Raw genomic sequence first — 23,714 nt, forward strand, 5'->3', positions numbered from 1 at the left:
ATCTAGCTTTCCTTAATATTTTGACTTGTGCAATGTGTGTATTCGAGTTCATTCTCATTCCAGAAGTTTCTTCAGGACTAATTATTTTGTGTGTGTGTGTGTGTGTGTGTTTTGGAGTTAATAAGCTTAGATACTAGGGGGGGAAACAGTGGAAAGATTATACCACAGATAATTAATAAAAATCAATTAGTTTGTTAATGAGTACTCTGTCAGTACCCAAGGTGGCAGAAACCAGCTGGGGGAAAGAAATCAGGATCCCTGAATAGGACATTTAGAATTCCTGAGTCCTGCTGAGAATTCAAGAGGAAATAACTATAAGAAGCGCTTACTTGGGTTAAAACTAGCTAAATTTCCTCTTGAGATTGCAATTCCTCTAGCTAATAAATTTAGTAAAAAAGTGATTCACCTTTAGTGTATGCCATAAAGCATTTTCCAGTGCCTTAAGTACAGTGCTCACTACCCTGTATTAAAAACAAACCCATAGTTGTAAATGTCAATGACTAAGAATATTAGAGCCCTTGCATCTTTCTTATGTTAGTAGAAAAGCTGGAAGCACCCATTACCTCTTCTATGACTTTTTACATTGTATTTATATAAATGGCAAAAGTCAAACATGAGCTGCCAGGGAAATAAAAAATCTGTCTTCCAATGGTCCTTGGGCAAAAAAGCTGACAATTCCAATGACAGCAATTGACCTTCTTTAAAGTTTTTCAGAACAACCTATTCTTCCCATTGTTAATTATATTTATGTTAAAATTACTCCCTCACTATCATGTAATTATGGATCATTTATGGTATTTATGCAGAGTAAATGATTTAGATAAAAAAACTTACTCCATTTGCTATATCTTCTCTAAGGATTGAGGAAAAAAGGATTCTAGTAGAGTGATAACTTTTATATGAATTTGTACATACTGTTATATTGTAAATAAACATGTTCCAGTAATTGATAGGAACCCAAATAAGACTGCTAATGGGTCTCTTTTGAAAAATGTCTAAAAGATGTTTTCAGTATTTGTTACTCTTTATAATAAGTGTTCCAAATTCTGTGAGGAAGATTTATAGTATGGAATAAGATGTATAAAATTTATATTGAAAAATTTTGTCTAATGGCTCCCTCTGAGTCTGAGGTAGGGTCCTGGGGGTAAAAGATCATTGACTTGGCTTCATCATTATTGGCTTCCATAGACAACACGTTCCTCTAATTATCCACACAATTTCTGGGTAGGGAAATGAAGAGAGAGTTCACACACTGATAAGAGGAAAAAATGGACAGAATTGATATTAATAAATGACTCATTAAGTAGTTTTAGACAATTTTAGTCAACTAAATAAGTAAATAAGTTCATGTTCTTCTTTTCAAAAATATATGCAGACCTCTGTGCTTAAAAGCCACATTTATACAACAGGCGAAAGTGGTATCTACACTCAATTAAGTAAACTAGATTATGGTTTCCTTTTTAGCACTCTGCGATGTTTCCTCTTTTCCTCTAGTATGTTTTTAATTTCCTAAGAGACAACAGTAATAGTCTCAGTTCCACGACCTTAAATTTCTTTTAATGCATAGGATTTTTCAAATGTTCTGGCTTCTGTATATGTAGAAAATAGATTTGCTTTATTTCAAAATAGGTTGAAAAGTGAATGAATCTTATATTCATTTTAAGAATATGTAGAGATACTATACACCAATGAGGAATTCATCTGTAAATAGGTGAATTCTTAGAGCATTAATGTAAGATTTATCATTCTCCATTTAACCTTTACTATTCCATTAATAAACTAAATAACATTGCTTATTTTCATTAATTAGTGTATGTTTTATTTTTCCACCAACTAGAAAGAAGCCATTTTTTTGGAGGCCATTTTCTTAGTTCTTCAAAACCCCTTGAGCCCAAAGGGACAAAGTGCACTGACCTGTGAGATAGTGGAGGTCACTATCTAACTTCCTTCAGAGGGGCATGGTCCTATGAAACATGGCAGAACTACCTCAACCTTACCAGAGAATTAACATTTAATATAGAAAATTCAATTTTTAGATTCTAGAATGCATTTCACTTTTGGTCTTCTGATACCACAGACTTTGTCGTAGGCAGTATATGATTTTAAGCATTCTCTTTAAAATTTAAGGAAATTGAGGCTTTAAATTACTTAGTAATATTGCTGAACTTGTGTTTGAACCAGTTACCTCTCCTATGTTGAAAAATAAATGCTTGCATTATCACTGAATACTTAGACAAAATACTTAACCTCTCTGTGTCTTGGCTGGTTCAGCTGAAAATAAGGATACTAATAATGACTGTCTCAAGATTATTGTGATGATTAAGACAAGGGAACTTTTTTTTTTTTTTTCTTTTTAGGGCCTTACCTGCAGCATATGGGTGTTCCCAGGCCTCTAGGCTAGGGGTTGAATCAAAGCTGCAGTTGTTGGCCTATACCATAGCCACAGAAACGTGAAATCTGAACTGTGTCTGTGACCTACACTGCAGCTCACAGCAACAGCCAGATCCTTAACTCACTGAGTGGAGCCAAGGAGCAAACCTGCATCCTCTTGAATACTAGTTGGGTCCATTACCGCTGAGCTACAACAGGAACTCCAGACAAGGTAACTTTTTTTAAAAGAACATATAATAATGCCTGGTACACAATAAGTGCTATAGAAATGTTTGCAAAATAAATCATTTAATCATGTTAATGCAGTCAAGGCATAAAAGCTCTTCCTTGAAAGACTGCCAACCAATAGAGTTGCTAGAGGTAAAGACTTACTCCTTCATTTGATTCTAGGTATTGCATTGTTAATTCAACAAATTGTGGAACTGTTAGTATTTGCTGGGATTAATGTTAGCCACTGGAAATTAGGGAAAAAAATTTGCTGCTCTGAAATAATCATACTCTGGTTCAAGAGATGAAAGCATGCATCTGAATAAAAAATTAAAATAGAGTGTGATTGGTGCTATTAAACAGTGTTGAAAATGCTATAAATTTTGGAGTTCCCGTTGTGGCGCAGTGGTTAACGAATCTGACTAGGAACCATGAGGTTGCGGGTTCGGTCCCTGCCCTTGCTCAGTGGGTTAACGATCCGGCGTTGCCGTGAGCTGTGGTGTAGGTTGCAGACGCGGCTCGGATCCCACGTTGCTGTGGCTCTGGCGTAGGCTAGTGGCTACAGCTCCGATTTGACCCCTAGCCTGGGAACCTCCATATGCCGCTGGAGGAGCCCAAAGAAATAGCAAAAAGACAAAAAAAAAAAAAAAAAAAAAAAAAAAAAAAGAAAATGCTATAAATTTTGACTTAAAGGAAGGCCTCACAAGGAAGTTCTAGTAGCTCTTGAAGGTTTAGTAGAAATATTTCTAGTGAAGACAGAGGGAAATTATTCTTTTTTAGTGAAAACAGGATGGTTGAGGCTGCTGCTGCTTTAGTGCTGCACTCAGACTTTCTCATTCAGGGACAGGGTAGAGCAGCAGCCCAGTGTGGGCCTCTCCCGTTCTCATGCATAAAGGGAGAGCAAGAGCAAGGCGGTGAGCCAAACCATGCAGTCACACTTACTGCTTTTGTTCAGAGGTGACCTGTGTCACATATTCACATTCTGTCAACAAAAGGAAGTTACATCATCAAGCCTCAAATCAAGGGTTAAGAATCTCCCTATGGAAGAAAAGAAGTGAATAATCCAACAGTAATATAAACTATTAGAAGCATTTAGGGAGTTGGGGTGGTGGTGTGGTTGGAGTAGACTATTAAATGTAATGAAATGTAATAAAACAAGAATGATAAATGTTTCTGAACAGCAAAATACCTCTTATCTTGCTTAAACTTATGGACTTTATCAATGATCAGAAATACATTTTAGAAGTAAGACCCTGGCTGAAGAGTGGAGGAAGGCCTAGACTAGGAGAAAGTGGAGGCATAGGGCCTGGTTAAGGACTGAGAGATAATGGGGAAGGAGCTTATCAATAAATGCAGAGGGCCTAGGGAAAGTAGAATTGGCAGAGAACGTGTGGAAGGTGAAGAGTAAGGATTTGGAAAGAAAGAAGTTAGGAGGGTTCCAGGTTGGATGGTTAAGAAGTGAGATTGAATGAGCTAGGAAATATGGAGAAAATCAGTCATTATTAGCAGAGAAGAGGAATGTGATTATTCTGTCAAGGTCAAGATGAATGGAGGCTTCAGAGAATGGGACTTCTGGGCTGACTTCTCAGAAAAATGAGTGTCCATAGTGAAAGGGATCCCAGACAAAGAGAACAGAGTATGGAAGTGCAGTTGGTTTTAAACAGCATGCCATGCTCAGAAATTTTAAGATACTTAACAATCACAAAAAATGTCTTAGTATTCTGTTCCATTTTTGTTCTCAATTTTCCATCTCAGTATGAGTACATGCAAATTGAAAATGAATGCAATAAAGAGAACAAGGTATAAAAAGTCTTTACTAATTGGCTAAACTCCGTAAGGTTAAAGGCCAACTAGAAATCACGCTATAGTCATAAAATGAGTTAAAAAGATGACAAATGATAAGAAATAGAAATTTAAAACATCAATTTCTAATTTTTGAACATAAATCTTTCTTGATATTAACCTTAGTTCTGCTTTTCAAAAAATTGTTCATTGTATTTTAGGAATATAGAAATAGTGACACATAGAAATGGGCATCAATAATTAAGCAAGTTCTCTCTGTTCTATTTAGTTGATTTAACCAGAGTTAATATTGATATCATAAATATCACTGTTCTTATATAATGCTATATGTAAAGCAGAATAAAATTTTATAAAGGTAAATATTGTTAAAATGGATTTTTTTTTAATTTGGCTTTTAGTCTTTTTAAAAAAATATTATTATAGTTGATTTACAATATTCTGACAATTTATGCTATACAGCAAAGTAAACCAGCCATACATTCCTTTTCCCATATTATCTTCCATCATGTTCCATCACAAGTGAGTAGATAAAGTTCTCTGTGCTATACAGCAGGATCTCATTACTTATCCACTCCAAATGCAATGGTTTGCAACTAGTAATCCCAAACTCCCAGTCCATCCCACTCTCTCCTCTTCCCACTTGGCAACCACAAGTCGGTTTTTCATTTCCATGAGTTTGTTTCTTTGCTTGTCTTTTCTGTAGGCAGGTTCATTTGTTCCACATATTACATTCCAGATAAAAGTGATACCATATGTTATTTGTTTTTCCCTTTGTGACCTACTTGACTTAGTGTGAGAGTCTCTAGTCACATCCATGTTGATGCAAACGGCATTATTTTGTTCTTATTATGGCTGAGTAGTATTCCATTGTGTACACAAACCACATCTCTTTAATCCATTTATCTGTCTTTGGACATTTAGGTTGTTTCCATGTCTTAGCTACTGTGTATAGTGCTGCAGCGAACATACCAGTGCTGCAATGAACATATGGGCATATCCAGATATATGCCCAGAAGTGGGATTGCTGGATCATACAGTAGCTCTATATTTGGTTTTCTGAGGTACCTCCATACCGTTTTCTATAGTGGGTGTACCAGTTTACATTCTCCACACCTTCTCCAGCATTTGTTATTTGTTAACTTGTTAATGATGGCAGTTCTGACTGATGTGAGGTGGTAACTTCATTGTATTTTTGATTTGTATTTCTCTAATAATTAGTGATGATAAGCATTTTCATGTGCATATTGACCATCAGTATGTCTTCTTTAGAGAAATGTCTATTCAGGTCTTGCCATTTTTCAATTTTTTTTTTTTTTTTTTTTTGTCTTTTTGCTATTTCTTGGGCCGCTCCCTCGGCACATGGAGGTTCCCAGGCTAGGGGTCAAATCGGAGCTGTAGCCACAGGCCTACGCCAGAGCCACAGCAACGCGGGATCCGAGCCGCGTCTGCAACCTACACCACAGCTCACGGCAACGCCGGATCGTTAACCCACTGAGCAAGGGCAGGGACTGAACCCGCAACCTCATGGTTCCTAGTCGGATTCGTTAACCACTGCGCCACAACGGGAACTCCCATTTTTCAATTTTTTTTTTCTTAAGTTGTGTGAGTTGTCTGTATACTTTGGAGATGAGGCCTTTGTTGGTTGCATTGTTTGCAAAGATTTTCTTCTGTTCTGTGGGTTATCTTTTCATTTTTTTTTATGGTGCCCTTTGCTATGCAAAAGCTTGTCAGTTTGATTAGGTCCTATCAGTTTATTTTTGTTTTTATTTCCATTTCTTTGGGAGACTGACCTAAGAAAATATTTGTACAGTTGATGTCAGAATGTTTTGCCTATGTACTCAGAGTTTTATGGTGTCTTGCTTATGTTTAAGCCTTTAAGCCATTTTGAGTATTTTTGTGCATGGTGTGTGGGTGTGTTCTGGTTTCCTTGATTTACATGCAGCTTTCCTGTTTTCCCAGCACCACTTGCTGAAGAGACTTTTTTCCCATTTTATATTCTTCCGTCCTTTGTTGAAGAATAATTTACCATAGGTATCTGGGTTTATTTCTGTGTTCTCTGTTCTGTTAGATTGGTCTGTATGAATCATGTCATCTACATGGAGTGACAATTTTACCTCTTCCCTTCCAATTTAGATATTTTTATTTATTTATTTTTTGTATGATTGCTGTCACCAGTGCTAAGTTGAATAAAAGTTATGAGAGTGGGCATTATTGACTTGTTTCAGATTTTAGCGGAAGGGCTTTCAACTTTTCTCCATTTAATATTTATTGGCTGTGGGTTTGTCATAAAAGGCTTTTATTATCTTAAGGTGTGTTCCCTCTATAGCCACTTTGGTAAGAGTTTTTAATCATGAATGGATGTCAGACGTTGTCAAATGCTTTTTCTGCATCTATTGAGACAATCATGTGTTTGTTGACCTTACTTTGGTTAATGTGGTATATGACATTGATTGATTTGCTTATGCTGAACTATCCTTGTGAACTTGGGATGGATCCTGCGTGGTTGTGGTATATCATCTTTTCTAGGTGGTGTTGGATTTGGTTGCCTAAATTTTGTTGAGGATTTTTGTGTCTAGAGTCATCAAAGATACTGGCCTATAATTTTCATTTTTGGTATTATTTTTGTTTGGTAGCAGGGTGATGGCGGCTTCATAGAATGTTTTTAGGAATTTTCCTTCTTGTTCAGCCTTTTGGAAAAGTTTATGAAGGATGGGTGTAAGTTCCTCTTTGTATGTTTGGTATAATTCTCCTGTGAAGCCTGGACTTTTGTTTGCAGGGAGTGTTTTCATTCTTTATTCAATTTCATTTCTAGTGATAAGTCTGTTTATTTGATTTTTTTTTTTTCGTGGTTTAGGTTTGTTGGGTTGCATGTCTCAAGAAAATTGTCTATTTCTTCTAGGTTGTCAAATTTCTTGTCATGTGCTTGTTCATAGTATTCTTTTATGGTTTTCTGTATTTCTGCAATATCTGTTTAGATTTCTCCATTTACATTTCTTACTTTGTTTGAGTTCTTTCTCTCCTCCTCTTGGTGAGTCTGGCCAGATGTTTGTTAATTTTTCCTTTCAAAAAACTGGATCTTGATATTATGGATGTTTTTTCTATTTTTTTTTTTTTTTTTGGATTGTCTGTTTTATTGATTTCCTTTCTTCTTCTGACCTTAGATTTTGTTTGTTCGTCTTGTCCTAATTCATTTAGGGGGTAGGTTAAGTTGTTGATTTGAGATTTTTGTTTCTTTTTTTGAGGAAGACCTATATGGCTGTGAACTTCCCTTTGACAGCTGCTTTTGTGGCATCCCATAAATGTTTGTTTGTTTGTTTTTAGGGCCACATCCTCAGCATATGGAAGTTCCCAGGCTAGAGGTCACATCAGAGATACAGCTGCCAACCTATGCCACAGCCATAGAAACGCAAGATCCAAGCCACATCTGCAACCTACACTGTAGCTCGTGGCAACACCAGATCCTTAACCCACTGAGTGAGGCCAGGGATTGAACCTGCAATCTCATTGTTAGTGGTTGGATTCTTTTCTGCTGAACCACTATGGGAACTCCCATCCCATGGATTTTTAAAGGTTATGTTTTTATTGTCATTTGTCTCAAGGTATATTTTAACCTCCCTTTTGATTTCCTCATTGACTGATGGGTTTTTTTAGTAGCATGTTGTTTAGTCTCCATGTAGTCAGTCTTTTCTTTCATTGTGGTTGATTTCTAGTTTTATGCCATTGTGGTCATAGAAGATACTTGAAATAACTTCTGTAGCCCTAAATTTATTGAAGTTAGTTTCATGCCCCATTATATGGTCAATCCTTGAGAATACTGCCTGTGAACTTGAAAATATGTGTATTATGTGGTTTTTTTGGGATGTCGTATCCTGAAAATATGAAGTCTGACTTTCCTATCGTGTCATTTAGGATCTCTATTGCCATCTTGATATTCTGCTGAGAGGATCTGTCCATTGATGTGAGTCGGGTGTTAAAGTCTCCTACTATTATTGCATTCCCATGAATTTCTCCTTTTATGTCTATTAGTATTTTTTGTATGTATTTGTGTGCTCTTTTATTAGGGTCATATGTATTGACAAATATAGTATGTTCTTCTTGAATTGTGCCTTTTAGCATTAAATAGGGTCCTTATTTGTCTTTCTAAATGGCTTTCACTTTTAAAGTTATTTTAGGAGTTCCCATCATGGCTCAGTGGTTAACGAATCTGACTAGGAACCATGAGGTTGTGGGTTCAATCCCTGGCCTTGCTCAGTGGGTTAAGGATCCAGCATTGCCACGAGCTGTGGTATAAGTTGCAGATGCAGCTCAGATGTCACGTTGCTGTGGCTCTGGCGTAGGCTGGCAGCTACAGCTCTGATTAGACCCCTGGCCTGGGAACCTCCCTATGCCACGGGAGTGGTCCTAGAAAAGGCAAACAGACAAAAAAATAAATAAATAAATAAAATAAAAATAAAGTTATTTTGTCTGAGTATTGCAACGCCTGCTTTCCTGTCTTTTCCATTCACATGAAATAATATTTTTCCATCCCCTCACTTTCAATTTATATGTGTCATTTGCCCTAAGGTGAGTCTTTTGTAGGCAGTATCTTGTAGGCTTTTTTTTTTTTTTTTTTTTTTTTTTTTTTATCATCCAGTCTGTCACTCTCTCTTTTGACTGGAGCATTTAGTCCATGGACATTTAAGTAATTATTGATAAATATGTATGTGGTGCCATTTTAAACCTTGTTTTCCAGTTGTTTCTATATTTCTCCATTGTTCCATTATTTTTTTGGTTGGATGATTTGTTTTATGCTTCTCTATTCTTTTTAGTTTTTTAAATGTATTATTTGATTTTGATTTGTGTTGTGTTTTGAAGTATGTTAACCCCATCCTATATCTGCCTTCTTTAACTTGATAGAATGTGTTTGAGCCTATATGACTAGACTTTCCTTCCTCACATTTTATGATTTTGTTGTATTTTTTATCATGTTCTTATTTATCATTGTTCAGTATGTATTTATTGTCATATCATTTACCTTCCAATTATGATTTCCTCCATCCTATTTCTTGTTAATTCTTCTTTATTTAACTTTATGTCTTTATTTTTTTTTCTTTTTTTTTCTTTCAGTATTTCTTACTGTATTTTGTACTCTTAGATTTTGCTTGTTGGGAATTTTTATTTCTCCTATATTAAATGATATTCTTGCTGGGTAAGTATTCTAGGATGCATTTTTTTCCCTTTTATAAGTTATAAACTTATATAACTTCAAATATATCCTCACTTTTGATCTATTAGTCTGTAGAGATCTAGACATACCCTAAACCTAACCCTAACCCTAAGCCGTGAGCTTAAGCCTAACACTATGGCTAACACTACCAATAAGCCTGAGCCTAACCCTAACCCTAAACCAAAACCTAAGCCTAAGCCTAACGCTAAGCTAAACTCTAGCCCAAACCCTAAGCCTAACCCTAGCCCTAAGCCTAACCCTAACACCAGCCCTAATCACAGCCCTAAACCTAACACTAGCCTTAAGACTAACCCTGACCCTAAACCTAACCGTAGCCCTAGTGGTAAGCGAGAGCCGAAGCCTAGACCTAGACCAGGACCTAACTCTAGACCTAGACCTAAACTTAGGCCTAAGCCTAAGCCTAACCCTGGCCATAACCCTAACCCTGACACTAACCCCAGACCTAAGCCTAAACCTAGCCTAACTCTAGCCCTAACACTAGCCCTAAAACTAACCCTGACCCTAAAACTAGCCCTAAGCCTAAGCCTAACCGTGAACTTAACCCTAGACATAAGCCTATAACTAAGCTTAAAACTAGCCCTAAGGCTAACCCTAGCCCTAAACCTAAGCCTAACCCTAACCCTAGGCCTAAGCCTAAACCTAGCCCTAAGCCTAACACTAAGCCTAGCCCTATACCTAACCCTAAGCCTAACCCTAGCCCTAACCTCAACACTAAGCCTAACCATAGCCCTATGCCTTACCCTAAGCCTAGCCCTAAGCCTAACAAAACTCTAACCCTAAGCCTAACCCTATCCCTAAGCAGTAAGCCTAACCCTAACCCTAAGCCTAAGCCTAACCCTAGACCTAAGCCTAAGTCTGTTTCATTGTTTGATCCTTCAGGTAAACTCTCCTACTCTTCTAACTGGGAATTGTTCTTGAGTTTCTTCATTTTGTTTATATTTTTCATATTCTGTGAATTAGGGAAACAACTATTATAGTCTTGGAGAACTATTTATATGCTAGAGTGCCCCTGAGAATTTTGTGAGGGCTTACTACTTACTTTTGACATGAGGGCTGCTTTTTGTTTGGACACTTGGTGTCTGTTACCTCATTGTGTGCAGGCTGCTATCCCCTTGATAGGGTACTACATGTGCTTCCAGAGAGTTGTGGGCAATGTGCAGTGCTAGTAGCCAGTGCCTGGTTGCTGGGCTCTTGACAATGGCAAGGACTCATGGGAAGGTTGCATAGGCTGCTCCTAGTTGCAATGCCCTGGGAAGTTGCAATGACCCTCAGGCAGTTGTAGGCAGCACCCTGAGTGTTTGGCAGTGGCATCAGTAGGGCATGTGTGTTCTCAGGGGAATGAGAGCAACACTAGGTGGTGCTCAGTTGCAGTGCCCTCTTCTGTGCTGACCTCTGAGGTGACTGTGGCCACAGGTGGTGCCTGTTCACGGACCCCTATTGGCGGCGGACCATGCCTACCTCTAGGGTCTGAAATGACTCCAATATTTTGCCCCCACCACATGTAGACCATATAAGAGCCCCCACCTCACACTTAACCCATGAAGGAGGCAAAGCTTCTGGTAGCCTGTGCAAAAGGCATCTGGCACCTATAGTACCACTCTCCCTCAGTCCATGTGTATGCAAATAAAGATATTCCTGTGGTGGTCTGCCCCTCCTCCTCCTCTTGCCCTCCTTAACAATGGCTCATTGCTTGTCCTGTGGGTTCAGACCTCCTCCTGGGTTCTCTCAGCTCTGGTGCTCCGATCCCCCATACTTTGGTGCACTATTCCATAGCCCCTCAGTCTGTCTACATACAGACAACCCTAGTCCTCTCCCTGGAACTGACTTCCTGAGCCTGAGTCAGTGCCCATCCCTCTTCTAAGCATCTCAGTCTGTGGTGTCCTGGGAGGTGATACTGATGGTCTGTGTGGCTCTCTCTCTTCTTTACCCTCCTCAGTCTGGACGCTCAATTCTGAGGCTTTGAGGTCCCTTCATCTCACCTGATCTTATCATCAGGTAGCTTTTCAGAGTGTGGGTTCCTTTTCTCTTTCACAGATCCCTCTTTGCAGTGCTAGTCCCAACTGATTCCTTGTCTCCTTCCCTTTTTTTTTTTTTTTGTTTGTTTTTGTTTTTGTTTTTTGTGTTGTTTTTTTTCCTTTCGTTCTACCCAGTTATGTGGAGGGTTTCTTGGCCTTTTGGGAGGTTTCAGGTTTCCTGCCAGTGTTGAGTAGATATTCTTTGCAAATTGTTCTACATTTAGGTTTGTGGGGAGGGGGGGGAAGTGAGCACCACATCTTATTTCCCTGCCATCTTGATCCCCTCATCTATAAGAGATTTTAAAAGGAGGCCAGTTGCCTAGCTTGGATGGAAAGGAGCAGGTCAGAAAGTTTCCACTGGGTTTAAAACAATTGAGTCAGATTCTCAGCTTAACATTTCCAGAAATTCAGTTGGAAAAAATACTCAATTTTTAACTTTTTGAGCAAAAAAAAACTCCTAAGACACTCAGTCATAAAACATGATAGTAATTTGTTAAATCACAAAATATCAATTATTTACACATCTTTTTGCTCAAAAGAAAGTAAAATAAAAGTAACTTAAAGTGACTTTCAGATTAGAACTGGACAAGATACTAGTTTTTAGTCTGAAGGTAATCTTAACTGTATACATAATATTGACAGAATTCCTGAGGCCCATTCCAGATACAGTGACTCAGGTGATCCAGTGGTGAAACCAGGAATCTTTCAATATTGTTTCAAATGATTCTTACTGAGAGATAAGTTTCAGAAATATCAGCATGATGAATCAGTACTTGCTCCATACTTTTCCTTTTCAAATATGAACCGTGCAAAATTCTGACTTCTTTTTCCAGGTTATTAAGGTTAAAATTCCTGTGGGTTAAAAGTTTTGTTCCTGAGAACACTTATTAGTTGCTATGACTTATCTGAGAAAGAGGTAAACTCTTGATTTGTAGAGACGTGGTGTCTGAAGTATCACGTTTCCACACCATACCTTGGTGAGTTAGTTTGCAGACAATTCATTTCACTTAATTTCATCTGAACTGTGCCTAAATACAGACTATTTCATTGTGGTTTACAATTAATCAACTGCAAGCCTGTAATAGCTTGTCCAAAATTCTTGCCAGTGAATAGATTTCAGAATGATTCTTTTTTTTTTTTTTTCTTTTGATGTCCACACTTGCATATGGAAATTCCCAGGCCAGGAGTCAAATCACATCTGCAGCTGCTAGCATACACCATAGCTCATGGCAATAGTGGATCCCCAGCCCACTGAGCAAGACCAGGGATTGAACCCACATCTTCATGGATACTAGTCGGGTTCAAAAACTGCTGAGCCACAGTGAGAACTTCCAGAATGATTCATATTTTTTAAAAAAGGAACATAGGCCATATCATATACCAAGTGTGGTTGAAACTGTGCTCTATAGAAATAAAAGGAGAAATGTGTATGTATATCTTCTTGTTTTGATTCAGGTCAGGTCCTTAGCAAGCATGTCTTCTCTGTCAGACTCGAGGAGAAAAATCTTATGTGTTGTTTATTTACTTTGAAATAACAGTTGACAGATTGTAAGCCTAAATAATAATGAGAGTGATACGATAAGTTAAAAGAATGAATGCCTTTTTGTTTTAAAAACTTCTTTAATTCATTCCTTAATCAGATATTTGAGTCTCTCTCCCTGTTTTGTGCCAGATACTGTGATTCTATAGAGAAACTATGATCATAGTCTTTAATGTTGGCAAGATGCGAATTAATATTTTTTAACATGAAGACACATCTCCTTAGTATTGGCAAAAATAGAGATGTGTCTAATGTAAACTGTCCATTTCGTGGTATATCTTTCCATGTTTGCTAAGATTAATGAGCTGAGATTTTTCCTAGAGACGTTTACCCTAGTTTCAAAGAAACCAAGGAAATCCAAGGATGCAGTCACCCGTGTCAATAGCAAGAGCAGTGGTAGGTTTTGCTGAAATTGATTATGAATGTCTCTAACTACTGGCAAAACTGAAGTACAGTCTGTTCATATCCATGTGAGGATTAGAAATGAAAATGAAAGCAGGATATGGCAAAGGTAAAGTGAAAGATTTTGCTATTAGGTTGGTACTTTGATCATAAAGATTCAAACATATCTATCACCCTACATCTGTGAAAATGTATTAAAAGGTTAATGAAGTCTTGTACCTTTATGGGTGTTGAACTAAACTGTCAGGTCAGCAAAAATGAAAAATTTTTATACTATAGAGTGTCCTAGGAAATTCTCTGGGGGAAAAAATGAGATTTCTTTACAATTTATTTTAGAACATCCAGTATCTTAACACTGTTCTACACAATTTTGAGGCTGTTTCAAAGGAACTATGTAGAGTTAATCCTGTTTAAAAAGAAATTGGGAAGGCTCAAGAAAATTCCTTCTGTGAGAAATCAGGACAATATAGTACTGTGATTTATATACAATTTATAGATCTTTGAACAAATATTCACCACTTTAATAATTTCGGGAATACAATTGCTTCACATCAGTCTGTAGTATAAGGATCACATCATCATAAGACTGAATATCACAGTGATACTGCCATGGGTTAAATGAGCAGAGCTTCAAGTGTTATTTTTTTAAAAAATTGAAAGGTTGTGGCAGTAATAAAAAGGTTGAATGGTAATGCCTCTAATTGAACAGTAAGCCCTCTTCCCTATTAAGTCACTCTTTCATCTGTCTTTTTAATTATTTCATTATCATTTTGTACTGCAGTTCACAATGAAATGACCATTTGTGTTTAAGTGAAAGCTAATTATTAGGACTGAATTATTGTGCAGTTTATTGATCCCTATGGTGGATTAAGGGCTTTAAGTTCGTCTAGACAGAATAGTTAGCAAAATGACAAAAGGAAACATATAAGACCCTTGGGAAGAATCCCTATGCTCCATAAGCAATTAATGCCTGCCAGGTAATGGAATTTAAGTTTATACTAAATCCAGCAGAGCTTTGACATTTCAACCGCCTTATAAACACATTAGTCTAATGAATTAAGACTTATGAATTGTATTTAGACACAAGAAGGAATAGTAAGTCCAGGATATTTTTAGCTATCATTGATTGAATGAAAAATAGATCATTTTCTCTCTGAATCTGATGAAAAATGGAATATATTCTTTGTGTTTATCTCTGTTCATTCTGTTCTCTGCTGATGGGTGTGTACTAACAATTTCCATTTCCCAGGGAATACTCATCTCCCTTATGGATGTGAAAAGTATGCAGTGATAAACCAAGAAAGGAAAAAAAAATATATATGTGTGTGTATATATAGTACTGCTGAGTAAGAAGCCAAACAGCCTATTCATCTCAATCCAGTGCTGGGAAATTTTTAAAGCAATCTGTCACCACAGTGATGAACAAACCGCAGTCTGAGCTGATGATATAACCCATTGCTGTTATTTATAAGAGCATGTACTTGAGTGGACTTTGAGCAGCTTTATTCAGTCTTTCAGTTATGTAACTTTTTTTTTCTAAAGTGCTAGGTGTTCAAACCTCTTCGGAAAACCTGACACACAAAGTTTTTGGAAAAATTTCTAACATTCTTTTGATATCAACTATTTTGGCTACCACCCTAGGAAACAATTACATATTGGTGATAGCATTTAGTGCCAAGTTTCAGGTATATTTGCCCCCATCTTCCCACAAAAAATCTTAGTGTACCAACAGTGATGATTTAAGGGTCAGATAACAGTTACGTAAGTTATACGCAGTAAAAATCAGGTACATTGTATCTGTCTAGACAGCTGAATTTGCAATAATATTTTTTCCTGTGAAACTTTTGAACATAAATTAGGAGTTGGGGTTTAGCATATTCAACTACTATATATGAAATAGATGACAAGGACCTGCTGTATAGCACAAAGAAAACCAATATTCTCTAATAATATTTATGGGGAAATAATCTGAAAAATAACAGGTGTGTGTGTGTATAAAACTGATTCACTTTGCACACCTGAAATTAACAAGTCAATTATACTCTAATAGTATTAAAAAATATTAAAAAACAAAAGCAGCTTTCTGTTATGTCTTTAAAAACACGTCAAGGACGATTCAGCGAAGAGGCACTGTACCAGATAGCCAGAGGCACGGTTTAAATATTTAAGTGTATTTATACAAAATATATTTCAGGTGCTTATTGTATAAGTTTGGATTAAATTTAAAACATTCATATGCACCAGATATAATCTATTTAGCAATTGCAAAAATGTTTGCTTCCATTATATTTATGCACAATTTTATTGCTTGCATTTGACAGTGGCAAAGTAGTGATTTTAATAATCAAGCATCATATTTTGTAGCAATGGTTATGGACTTTATGGTATTTAAACTAGATTAATCAGTGAAGTATGATAAAGTCAAAAGATTAAACAGAATGTATGTGCTTAAATATAAAACACTAATGGGGGAAACTTGCACGAGGCAATATTTGTTACTATGAAAATATCATAAAAGGATAATTGGTGGGGTTCACTTTCTAGGAAAATGATAGGTTATCTTAGCTGAAGAAGTCAAATTAATGCCTAGGGAAATAGGGCATCCTTCTTATGTATAGACACGGTGCCACCTACATGAGTCGTTTGATTTTTAAAACCTAAAATAAATTTATGCCTTGTATTATATCATTATATTGTTGAATAGAAAGTATGATCCTAGAGAAAAATATTTCTAGCATTTCTTCTGATTTTTCTATTGCAAAATGACTTGTATGCACCTGGATATACATACGCAAATTGTGCCTTGTAACACATTTGGATGACTGGAAGACTCTTAATGAAGTTGAAGTTTAAATGTCCAAATATATTGGAGGGTTAGAAGTAAGTTCAAGTGAAGCTGATTAATTCACTTAATAAAAATGATAATTATGTATGATTGTGTCAAATAAGTTCTCTAAACTTAAAAATATTAACACTTGCAATTTGTTATGTAGTAATAGATAACTAATCTATTTATCAGTTTAAAATATGTAGCAGTTGAAAATATCAGACATTTATTGTCTCAGATTCTGTGGGTTAGGAATCTGAGAAAAGCTTAGCTGGGTTCCTCTGGATCAAAGAGGCTCACAAAGTTTCAGTCAAGCTGCCCAAAGGGGTAGAGTCTCACTTAAAATCTTGTCCTTTTCTCAGCTCAGTCATGTGACAGGGTCCAGTTTCTTGTTGGTTGTTTACCATGGGAATGCCCAAGTTCCTTGCCACCTGATCCTCTCCATAAGACAGTTTAATATAGCCTGGCAGCTAGTTTCCCTTAGGACAAGAAAGCAAGATGGAAGCCTCAGTGTTTTTATAACCTAGTATTAGAAGGGACATCTCATCATTTCTGCCATATTCTAACAATAAAGTAAATCAATAAGTCAAACTTACTCTGGAGAGATGACTGACAACGTTATTGACATCAGCAGGGGAAGATCATTGTGGGACCCTTGGACATGTTGCCTCCTACAGAGTCGATGGCCTAGCAAAAGAGACAGCCAACTATTACTATAGAATGTTGTGACATGATAAAAATGTGCAGAGAGCAGGCAGGTCCCTTCATGGCAGAGTGGGTTAAGAATCTGACTCTATCAACTCAGCTTGTGTTGCTGCAAAGGTATGGGTTCCCCTTCCCAAGGCTGCTTTCATTGCTCTAACTCCAGGCTGGGTCAGAGCTGTGGCTTGGATTTAGCCCCTGGCTTGAGAACTTTCACATGCAGTGGGTATACTACAAAGACTTTCCAATGGGAAAGATGATCCAAGAAGTTTAGAAAGATTAGTAGCCAGTAGCATATTTAGGAGTGGTCAAAAAGTGCATTTCTGGTATTGGGGTATGTATAAAGGCTTACCAGTTACTACAGGTTGATAGTTGCAGCTAAAAGATAGTCTATAATAGTAAAGGTGGGAATTTGGGCTTATGTGGGAAGGTAGCGGCCAAAGTCCTTATATGTTAAATTTGGTGTTTGAACTTTATCCTTAATATTGATAGAGGAATTGATAATTATAAATCTGATCAATTTTATTTTTAGAAAGACCACTCTGGCAACATTATAGAGAATAGATGTGAGAACCAAGAATTGGTTAGAAGACTATTCTGCTTATAGAGGAGGGAAAGAAATTTGAACAGAAGCTTAGTAGTAATAGCAATAGAGAGCATAACATGAAACAATAGCTAGTAGAAAGCTAAATAGATTATGTATTATGCTAGTAGAAAGCTAAATAAAAGCTATAGTGTGAATTGGATATGAAGCAGTGAAAGAGGATCAATGAAAATATATCTAGAATAAACATAGTGACATAAGTAATGTATATTCTGAGAAAGGAATTGAATTTTTGAAAAAGGAAGTAAAATTGCTCTTTCTGATGTGGTGAGTTAATAAAATTATCACGGCTTAGGGCTTGAGTATCAAGGGAAAGGAGCTAAACATAAGTCATGGAAGGACAGTGGTAAAAATCAACCATTTTCTATTACAAGCAAGCAACTATAAACAGTAAGGTGTCAGATGATAATCAGATTGATAGACACTCATCTAAGGAATTGTTAAAGCAGTAGTTCTATTCTGTGTTCATTACACACCTTTATTTTCATCCCTTTTTCTTGTAGGAATTGTAGTACCTTTAGCCAGCATCATAACGTGGAAAATAAAACGTGTGAGAATGTGTAAGGATTCCAAAAACTGTAGCCTTGGATGAGTATCCAGTGTTAAACGGTGGCAACTCTGATGAGAAAATTCAAACATACGTGAGTGATCCTTGAAATTAGACAAACTAAAATGTACCTGTCACTCAAAGTAGAGTCTGCATATCCAGAAATAATGAATAGTATAAATTGCCATACAGTTACTAGGTTCATTGCTATAATGTGCCTATGAGTCACTATATCTTGACCTTAAATGATGCCTGCAATAGAATCAAGGCCAAGTTATGCTGTGTTGTCAAGTAAGGATAGTAACAAAATTGGCCTCAAACCTTAGTGGATAAGAACCCAGATGATATGTGTTGTTTTGTGTACTTTACATAGTTTTTGAGCATTTAAAAAAGGTAAATGATTGCTCTGTATCAAACCAGAACTGCTAAACAATTGGTTTTGAAGTATCTTGTATCATTGAATCACCTAATATCTAGATGTCAAAGGCACTTAGTATGCATACACAAATAACACACACATTAATAAGTTCAATTTAACAATGAACCTAGTAATTGTCTGTGAATTTATACTGAATTCACCAAGGGTCTTTAATCACAGCAGAGATAATGAGAATGTTTAAAAATAAAAATACACTAGTAGTTAAATACTGAGATTTTATTTTTTTTCAGGAAAAACTGTGAAGCTTTCTAAATATTTAATCAAAAACTGGTAAGCATGTAAGAATACATGCTTGATAGTCCTGCATGAAAAATTGAAAGTATATTACAGATGTTAAGTCCTGCATGAGAGTTAGACACTGTGGGTTTGAATCTTGGTTTCATTGCTTAGTAGTTGGAGGATTTATATGGAAAGTAACAAACTTTATAAGACTAAGTGCAGTCATTGGCAAAAATGGAATAATAATGATACCTATTTCACAAAGGAGTTAAATGATTAATCTACTGAACAACAGTTCAAATAATATCTAGATATCAAAGGCACTTAATACAGTTAAAGTATTCTTCTATAATGATATTTCCTTTCAAGTATCATATTCTTAGTGTTTTTATTTTGTGCTTTTGTGTGCTTTATATTAAATAACGAAAAGCATAGGGCAACTTGTAAAAAAAAAATATACATGAGAAATTGTACTAGCATGCTTTGATTCTGAGATCACACTCTAGCCGTTCATATTATCCATTTGCTGAATTATTAAATCCATATTTATTGGGCATCTGTTAACCTGCCAAATCACTAAATAAGGCACTGGGGCTACAGTGATGAACAAAAACAGGCATGATCTCTGCCCTCATAGAGTTTACAATCTCTTGGGAGATGAAGATGCCAATTACATAAACAAATGCAAAAATGAAACTGACAAACTGGTTATAGGATTTGTTGCACTCATATGAAGAATGTGATATTATATCAGCTGTATTAAGTGTCAGTATGCCTATAATTTAGCTAATAGTGAATTTTATAAATGCATATATGCATTTTATTTGAATATATAGTTAACTAATACAATGCATAAATCATCTAGGCTAGTGATGAGTGAATAATAGGAAAGTAATGAATACTAATGTCTTAGCTAGCTGTAATTATGTACCTATTTACAGGTATTATCAAAAATAAAAATCGTCACTTGGGCCATATTCAATGTTAATCTCAACATGCCACCCTGTATACTTAAAATTAATTGGTCCTACTCTAAGAAACAGTAATGTTCAGTGGTAGGTTATGCCTAACTTAAATAGGGATTATTTTTAATTTTGATATATCTGTTGTACTAACATTCAGTATAACATTCAGGTTTCTAAGTGACTTTGAATATTAGAGTGTTAGAGCCTTAAAATCTACTTAGTTCAAATTTCCTCTAAAACAAATTCTTTCTATATTTCATTGGGAGTATAGTTTCACTATACTTTGAAACTCTCTTATGATCCTTAATTACATTATAATTAATATATTAAAACTGAGTTGGCTCAGACTATATTGAACGCTTGCTCTGCTCACAAAATTGCTTTCAAACTTTCAAACTTCATGATAGGATAATCTGGTGAATTTTAAGGAACACCATAACCTAGCAGCATATAGAACATATGAGCATAGCAGTGCTCGGGTAAGTAAACCTTTAGTTCCTAATATTGGTAGAGTCAGTTTTTAAAGATACTTTGCTGCATCAATTTACAAATATCTTGTTTTGAATATAAGTGTACACATTTGATAATGAAAAAAAAATCAATGAAGTGATCATTCTTACCTACATTTTCTAATGACCTAGCCACTTTATAGAAACCACATTTTTTCTTAGAATAGAAAACACTATAAATTGACTAAATTAGTGAAAGTGTATTGATTAATTTTTAATAAGATAGCACTGAATACATGGAATAGTTAATAAAACCTAAGAGAAAGTTGTACTATGAAACAATTAATTTTAAATAGGAAATATTTTTCCTGGTATGTTTATAGGTAGAAATAATACTACTAGCAGATAGAAAGATAATACTACTAGCAGACAAATTGGCAACTAAATATATTTTCACTATTGTAATTATAGAATAAACCTGGGAAATAAGTAGGAAAATGGACACTTTTTTTTCCAGGATACTTCAGCCTCATGTGAGATTTCATACACATTCTATGGAGATGCTTTTATGTGATTTATGGGTCTCCAATAGTCTCCTTTTGTTTAAAATAAGTAATCAAGTTATTCCATGGTTTGCTTTGTTTGATCCTCTTCTTTTCTGAATTTCCTAAGAAGGGGTCACTCCTGGTGTCTTTTAGCTTGGTTGAGGCATTAATCCTTGTTAAATATCTAATTTGTGTAATTTGTTTCCAGTTCCTGGAAGGATTAATTTGTAATACACAGAATGAAAACAAATTTGTTGACATATCCTAAGAGATTCCTCTATCTGATTATAATTAATTTTTTTTATAATTTGTGTCTCAGACTAAAATAATACAAAGATGCAGACTAAGTCATATTAAAATCACATATTTAGAGTTTGCAGGAAGCAATGGGGGTCAAGTCTTTGAGAAAAATTGGACTACATCAGGTTTGGGCACATGATCTAATTAATCATTGGCATCTGCGTGGAATTTTTTTCAAAGGCTCTGATGAGCATTGAGCTATAAAGTGAAATTCAGGGAGAATGATGGAGAATGAGATTTGGGCAACTTTGAGAAGTGGGAACAGAGTGAAAGGCCTAAAAGAAAGAGGATGTGAATGCACAACAGATCCTGAAGAATTGATAAAGCAATGGTGAAGAAATAGCAAAAGCAACATGTTACAAATTTGCATGAACCCTAAATTTCATTGTAGATAGAGAAGCATGTACTACAAGACGGAAAAGGCTAAATTGTTTTGTACTGAAAATTAAAGAAAAATGTAATAGGCACTTGCTGAAAAAATATTTTTTAAAGCATGCGTATCCAAGAAAATAACTATTACCAAACTACTTCTTTTTTGTGTGTGTGTGTTATAAAAATATTTTTTTTAATATTTTTTTTTATTTTCCCACTGTACAGCAAGGGGGTCAGGTTATCCTTACATGTATACATTACAATTACATTTTTTCCCCCACCCTTTCTTCTGTTGCAACATGAGTATCTAGACATAGTTCTCAATGCTATTCAGCAGGATCTCCTTGTAAATCTATTCTAAGTTGTGTCTGATAAGCCCAAGCTCCCGATCCCTCCCACTCCCTCCCCCTCCCATCAGGCAGCCACAAGTCTCTTCTCCAAGTCCATGATTTTCTTTTCTGAGGAGATCCAAACTACTTCTTGACACTGATCTTATTACGTAGGTATTAAACTATCTTCTAATCATTGAAGTAGAAATTGATCAGACTATCTCTGATCAGCTGAAAGATCAGTTTTGCATCTTCTTCTATGAAGAAACATACTACCTGTTTGAAAGAATTTATAGCATACACATGTAGGGCAAATGCTTTTCAATTCATATGACTCAAAAAGACAACTTAATTTTGGCTGTTCTTAATCCAAAAGAAAGTTTCAGGGTACCCCTAGGAGCCTTTCAAATGGAGTTCAGTTTATTGAGAGGGTGCATGGTAATTGGCTTTTATAAAATGTTACAAGGTCACATGTTTCTAAATGAGAACTGTGTGTGTATGGCAGGTGCCAAAGAAATTTACTTGAAAATGGTTTTTTTTTTTTTTTTTTTTTTTTTTTTTTGTCTTTTAACAATTAATTGCCATAGGTAAAAAGCATTCTGTGTTAGAAATTTAACTATCTCGAATAGTATATTTTCCACCTAAATGATTAATGCAGAAGCAGCAGAATGGTACTCTACTAATCATCTTAAAATCATCCATTTATTTCAATCACTCCAAGATGTTTTTAGCTATTACTACCTCAGGCCTTTGTCTACTTTACCGCAACTTTTTAGATAAGTCTGTGTTAATTTTTGAAGTTTGTTTCATGATTATTTGTCTAAGTTTTTTCTTTTCTGTTATTTTCGATATTTTTTTCCATTTCATTTGAAACACTCTAGCTTGATAAAATACACTGATTACTGAAACACTATAAATAAGCCCCTATTGTGTGGTTATGGCTACTGTCAACTTTTTTACTAAGTTTCCCCTTTTTTTATTCTTCTCTCCCCCACCCCCCTTTTTTGCTGCCCCACGGTCTATGAAGTTTCTGGGCCAGGGATCAGATCCAAGCTGAAGTTGTGACCCAACCACAGCTGCAGCAATGCTGGATCCTTAATTCTGTGTGCCAAGCTGGAAACTGAACCTGTATCCCAGGGCTCCAGAGATGCCACAGTGAGAACTCCTCCCTATTTTATTCTTTATTTGATTTGATTGTGGCTAAAATCTAATTAGCTTTTATTCTATTTTTATTGATTTTTTTAAAATCTAAAGATTAAAAATTCAGTGATCAGATGTCTCTTTTTCTTTAATTTTTTTTTTTTTTTTTTTTGTCTTTTTGCCATTTCTTGGGCCGCTTCCATGGCGTATGGAGGTTCCCAGGTTAGGGGTTGAATTGGAGCTGTAGCCACCGGCCTACAGCAGAGCCACAGCAACAAGGGATCTGAGCTGTATCTGCAACCTACACCACAGCTCATGGCAATGCCGGATCCTTAACCCACTGAGCAAGGCCAGGGATCAAACCCACAACCTCATGGTTCCTAGTCGGATTCGTTAACCACTGAGCCATGACGGGAACTCCTTTAATTTTTTTTTTTTTTTTTTTGGCTTTTTGTTTTATTTATTTTATTATTGCTTTTTAGGGCTGCACCCACACATATGGAAGTTCCCATTCTAGGGGATAAATTGTAGCTACAGCTGCCAGCCTACATCACAGCAATAGCAATGCCAAGAGCTGAGCCTTCTCTCAACCTATACCACATCTCACAGCAATGCAGGATCCCCAACCCACTGAGCAAGGCCAGGAATGAAATCTTTATCCTCATAGATTGCAGTCGGATTCATTTCTGCT

General features: G+C 36.1%; 1 long non-coding RNA gene across 1 annotated transcript in view; it reads left to right on the forward strand.

The window, feature by feature from the left end:
* LOC110259423 overlaps positions 1–23,714 on the forward strand; it is an 83,078-nt gene that overhangs the window by 14,385 nt on the left and 44,979 nt on the right. Inside the window, exon 2 of the long non-coding RNA XR_002341821.1 lies at positions 18,222–18,359. This is a non-coding gene — a long non-coding RNA (uncharacterized LOC110259423). The remainder of the gene's footprint in view (positions 1–18,221; positions 18,360–23,714) is intronic.

Source organism: Sus scrofa, chromosome 2 (assembly GCF_000003025.6).
Source record: "Sus scrofa isolate TJ Tabasco breed Duroc chromosome 2, Sscrofa11.1, whole genome shotgun sequence".
In the NCBI taxonomy this organism is placed as follows: domain Eukaryota; kingdom Metazoa; phylum Chordata; class Mammalia; order Artiodactyla; family Suidae; genus Sus; species Sus scrofa.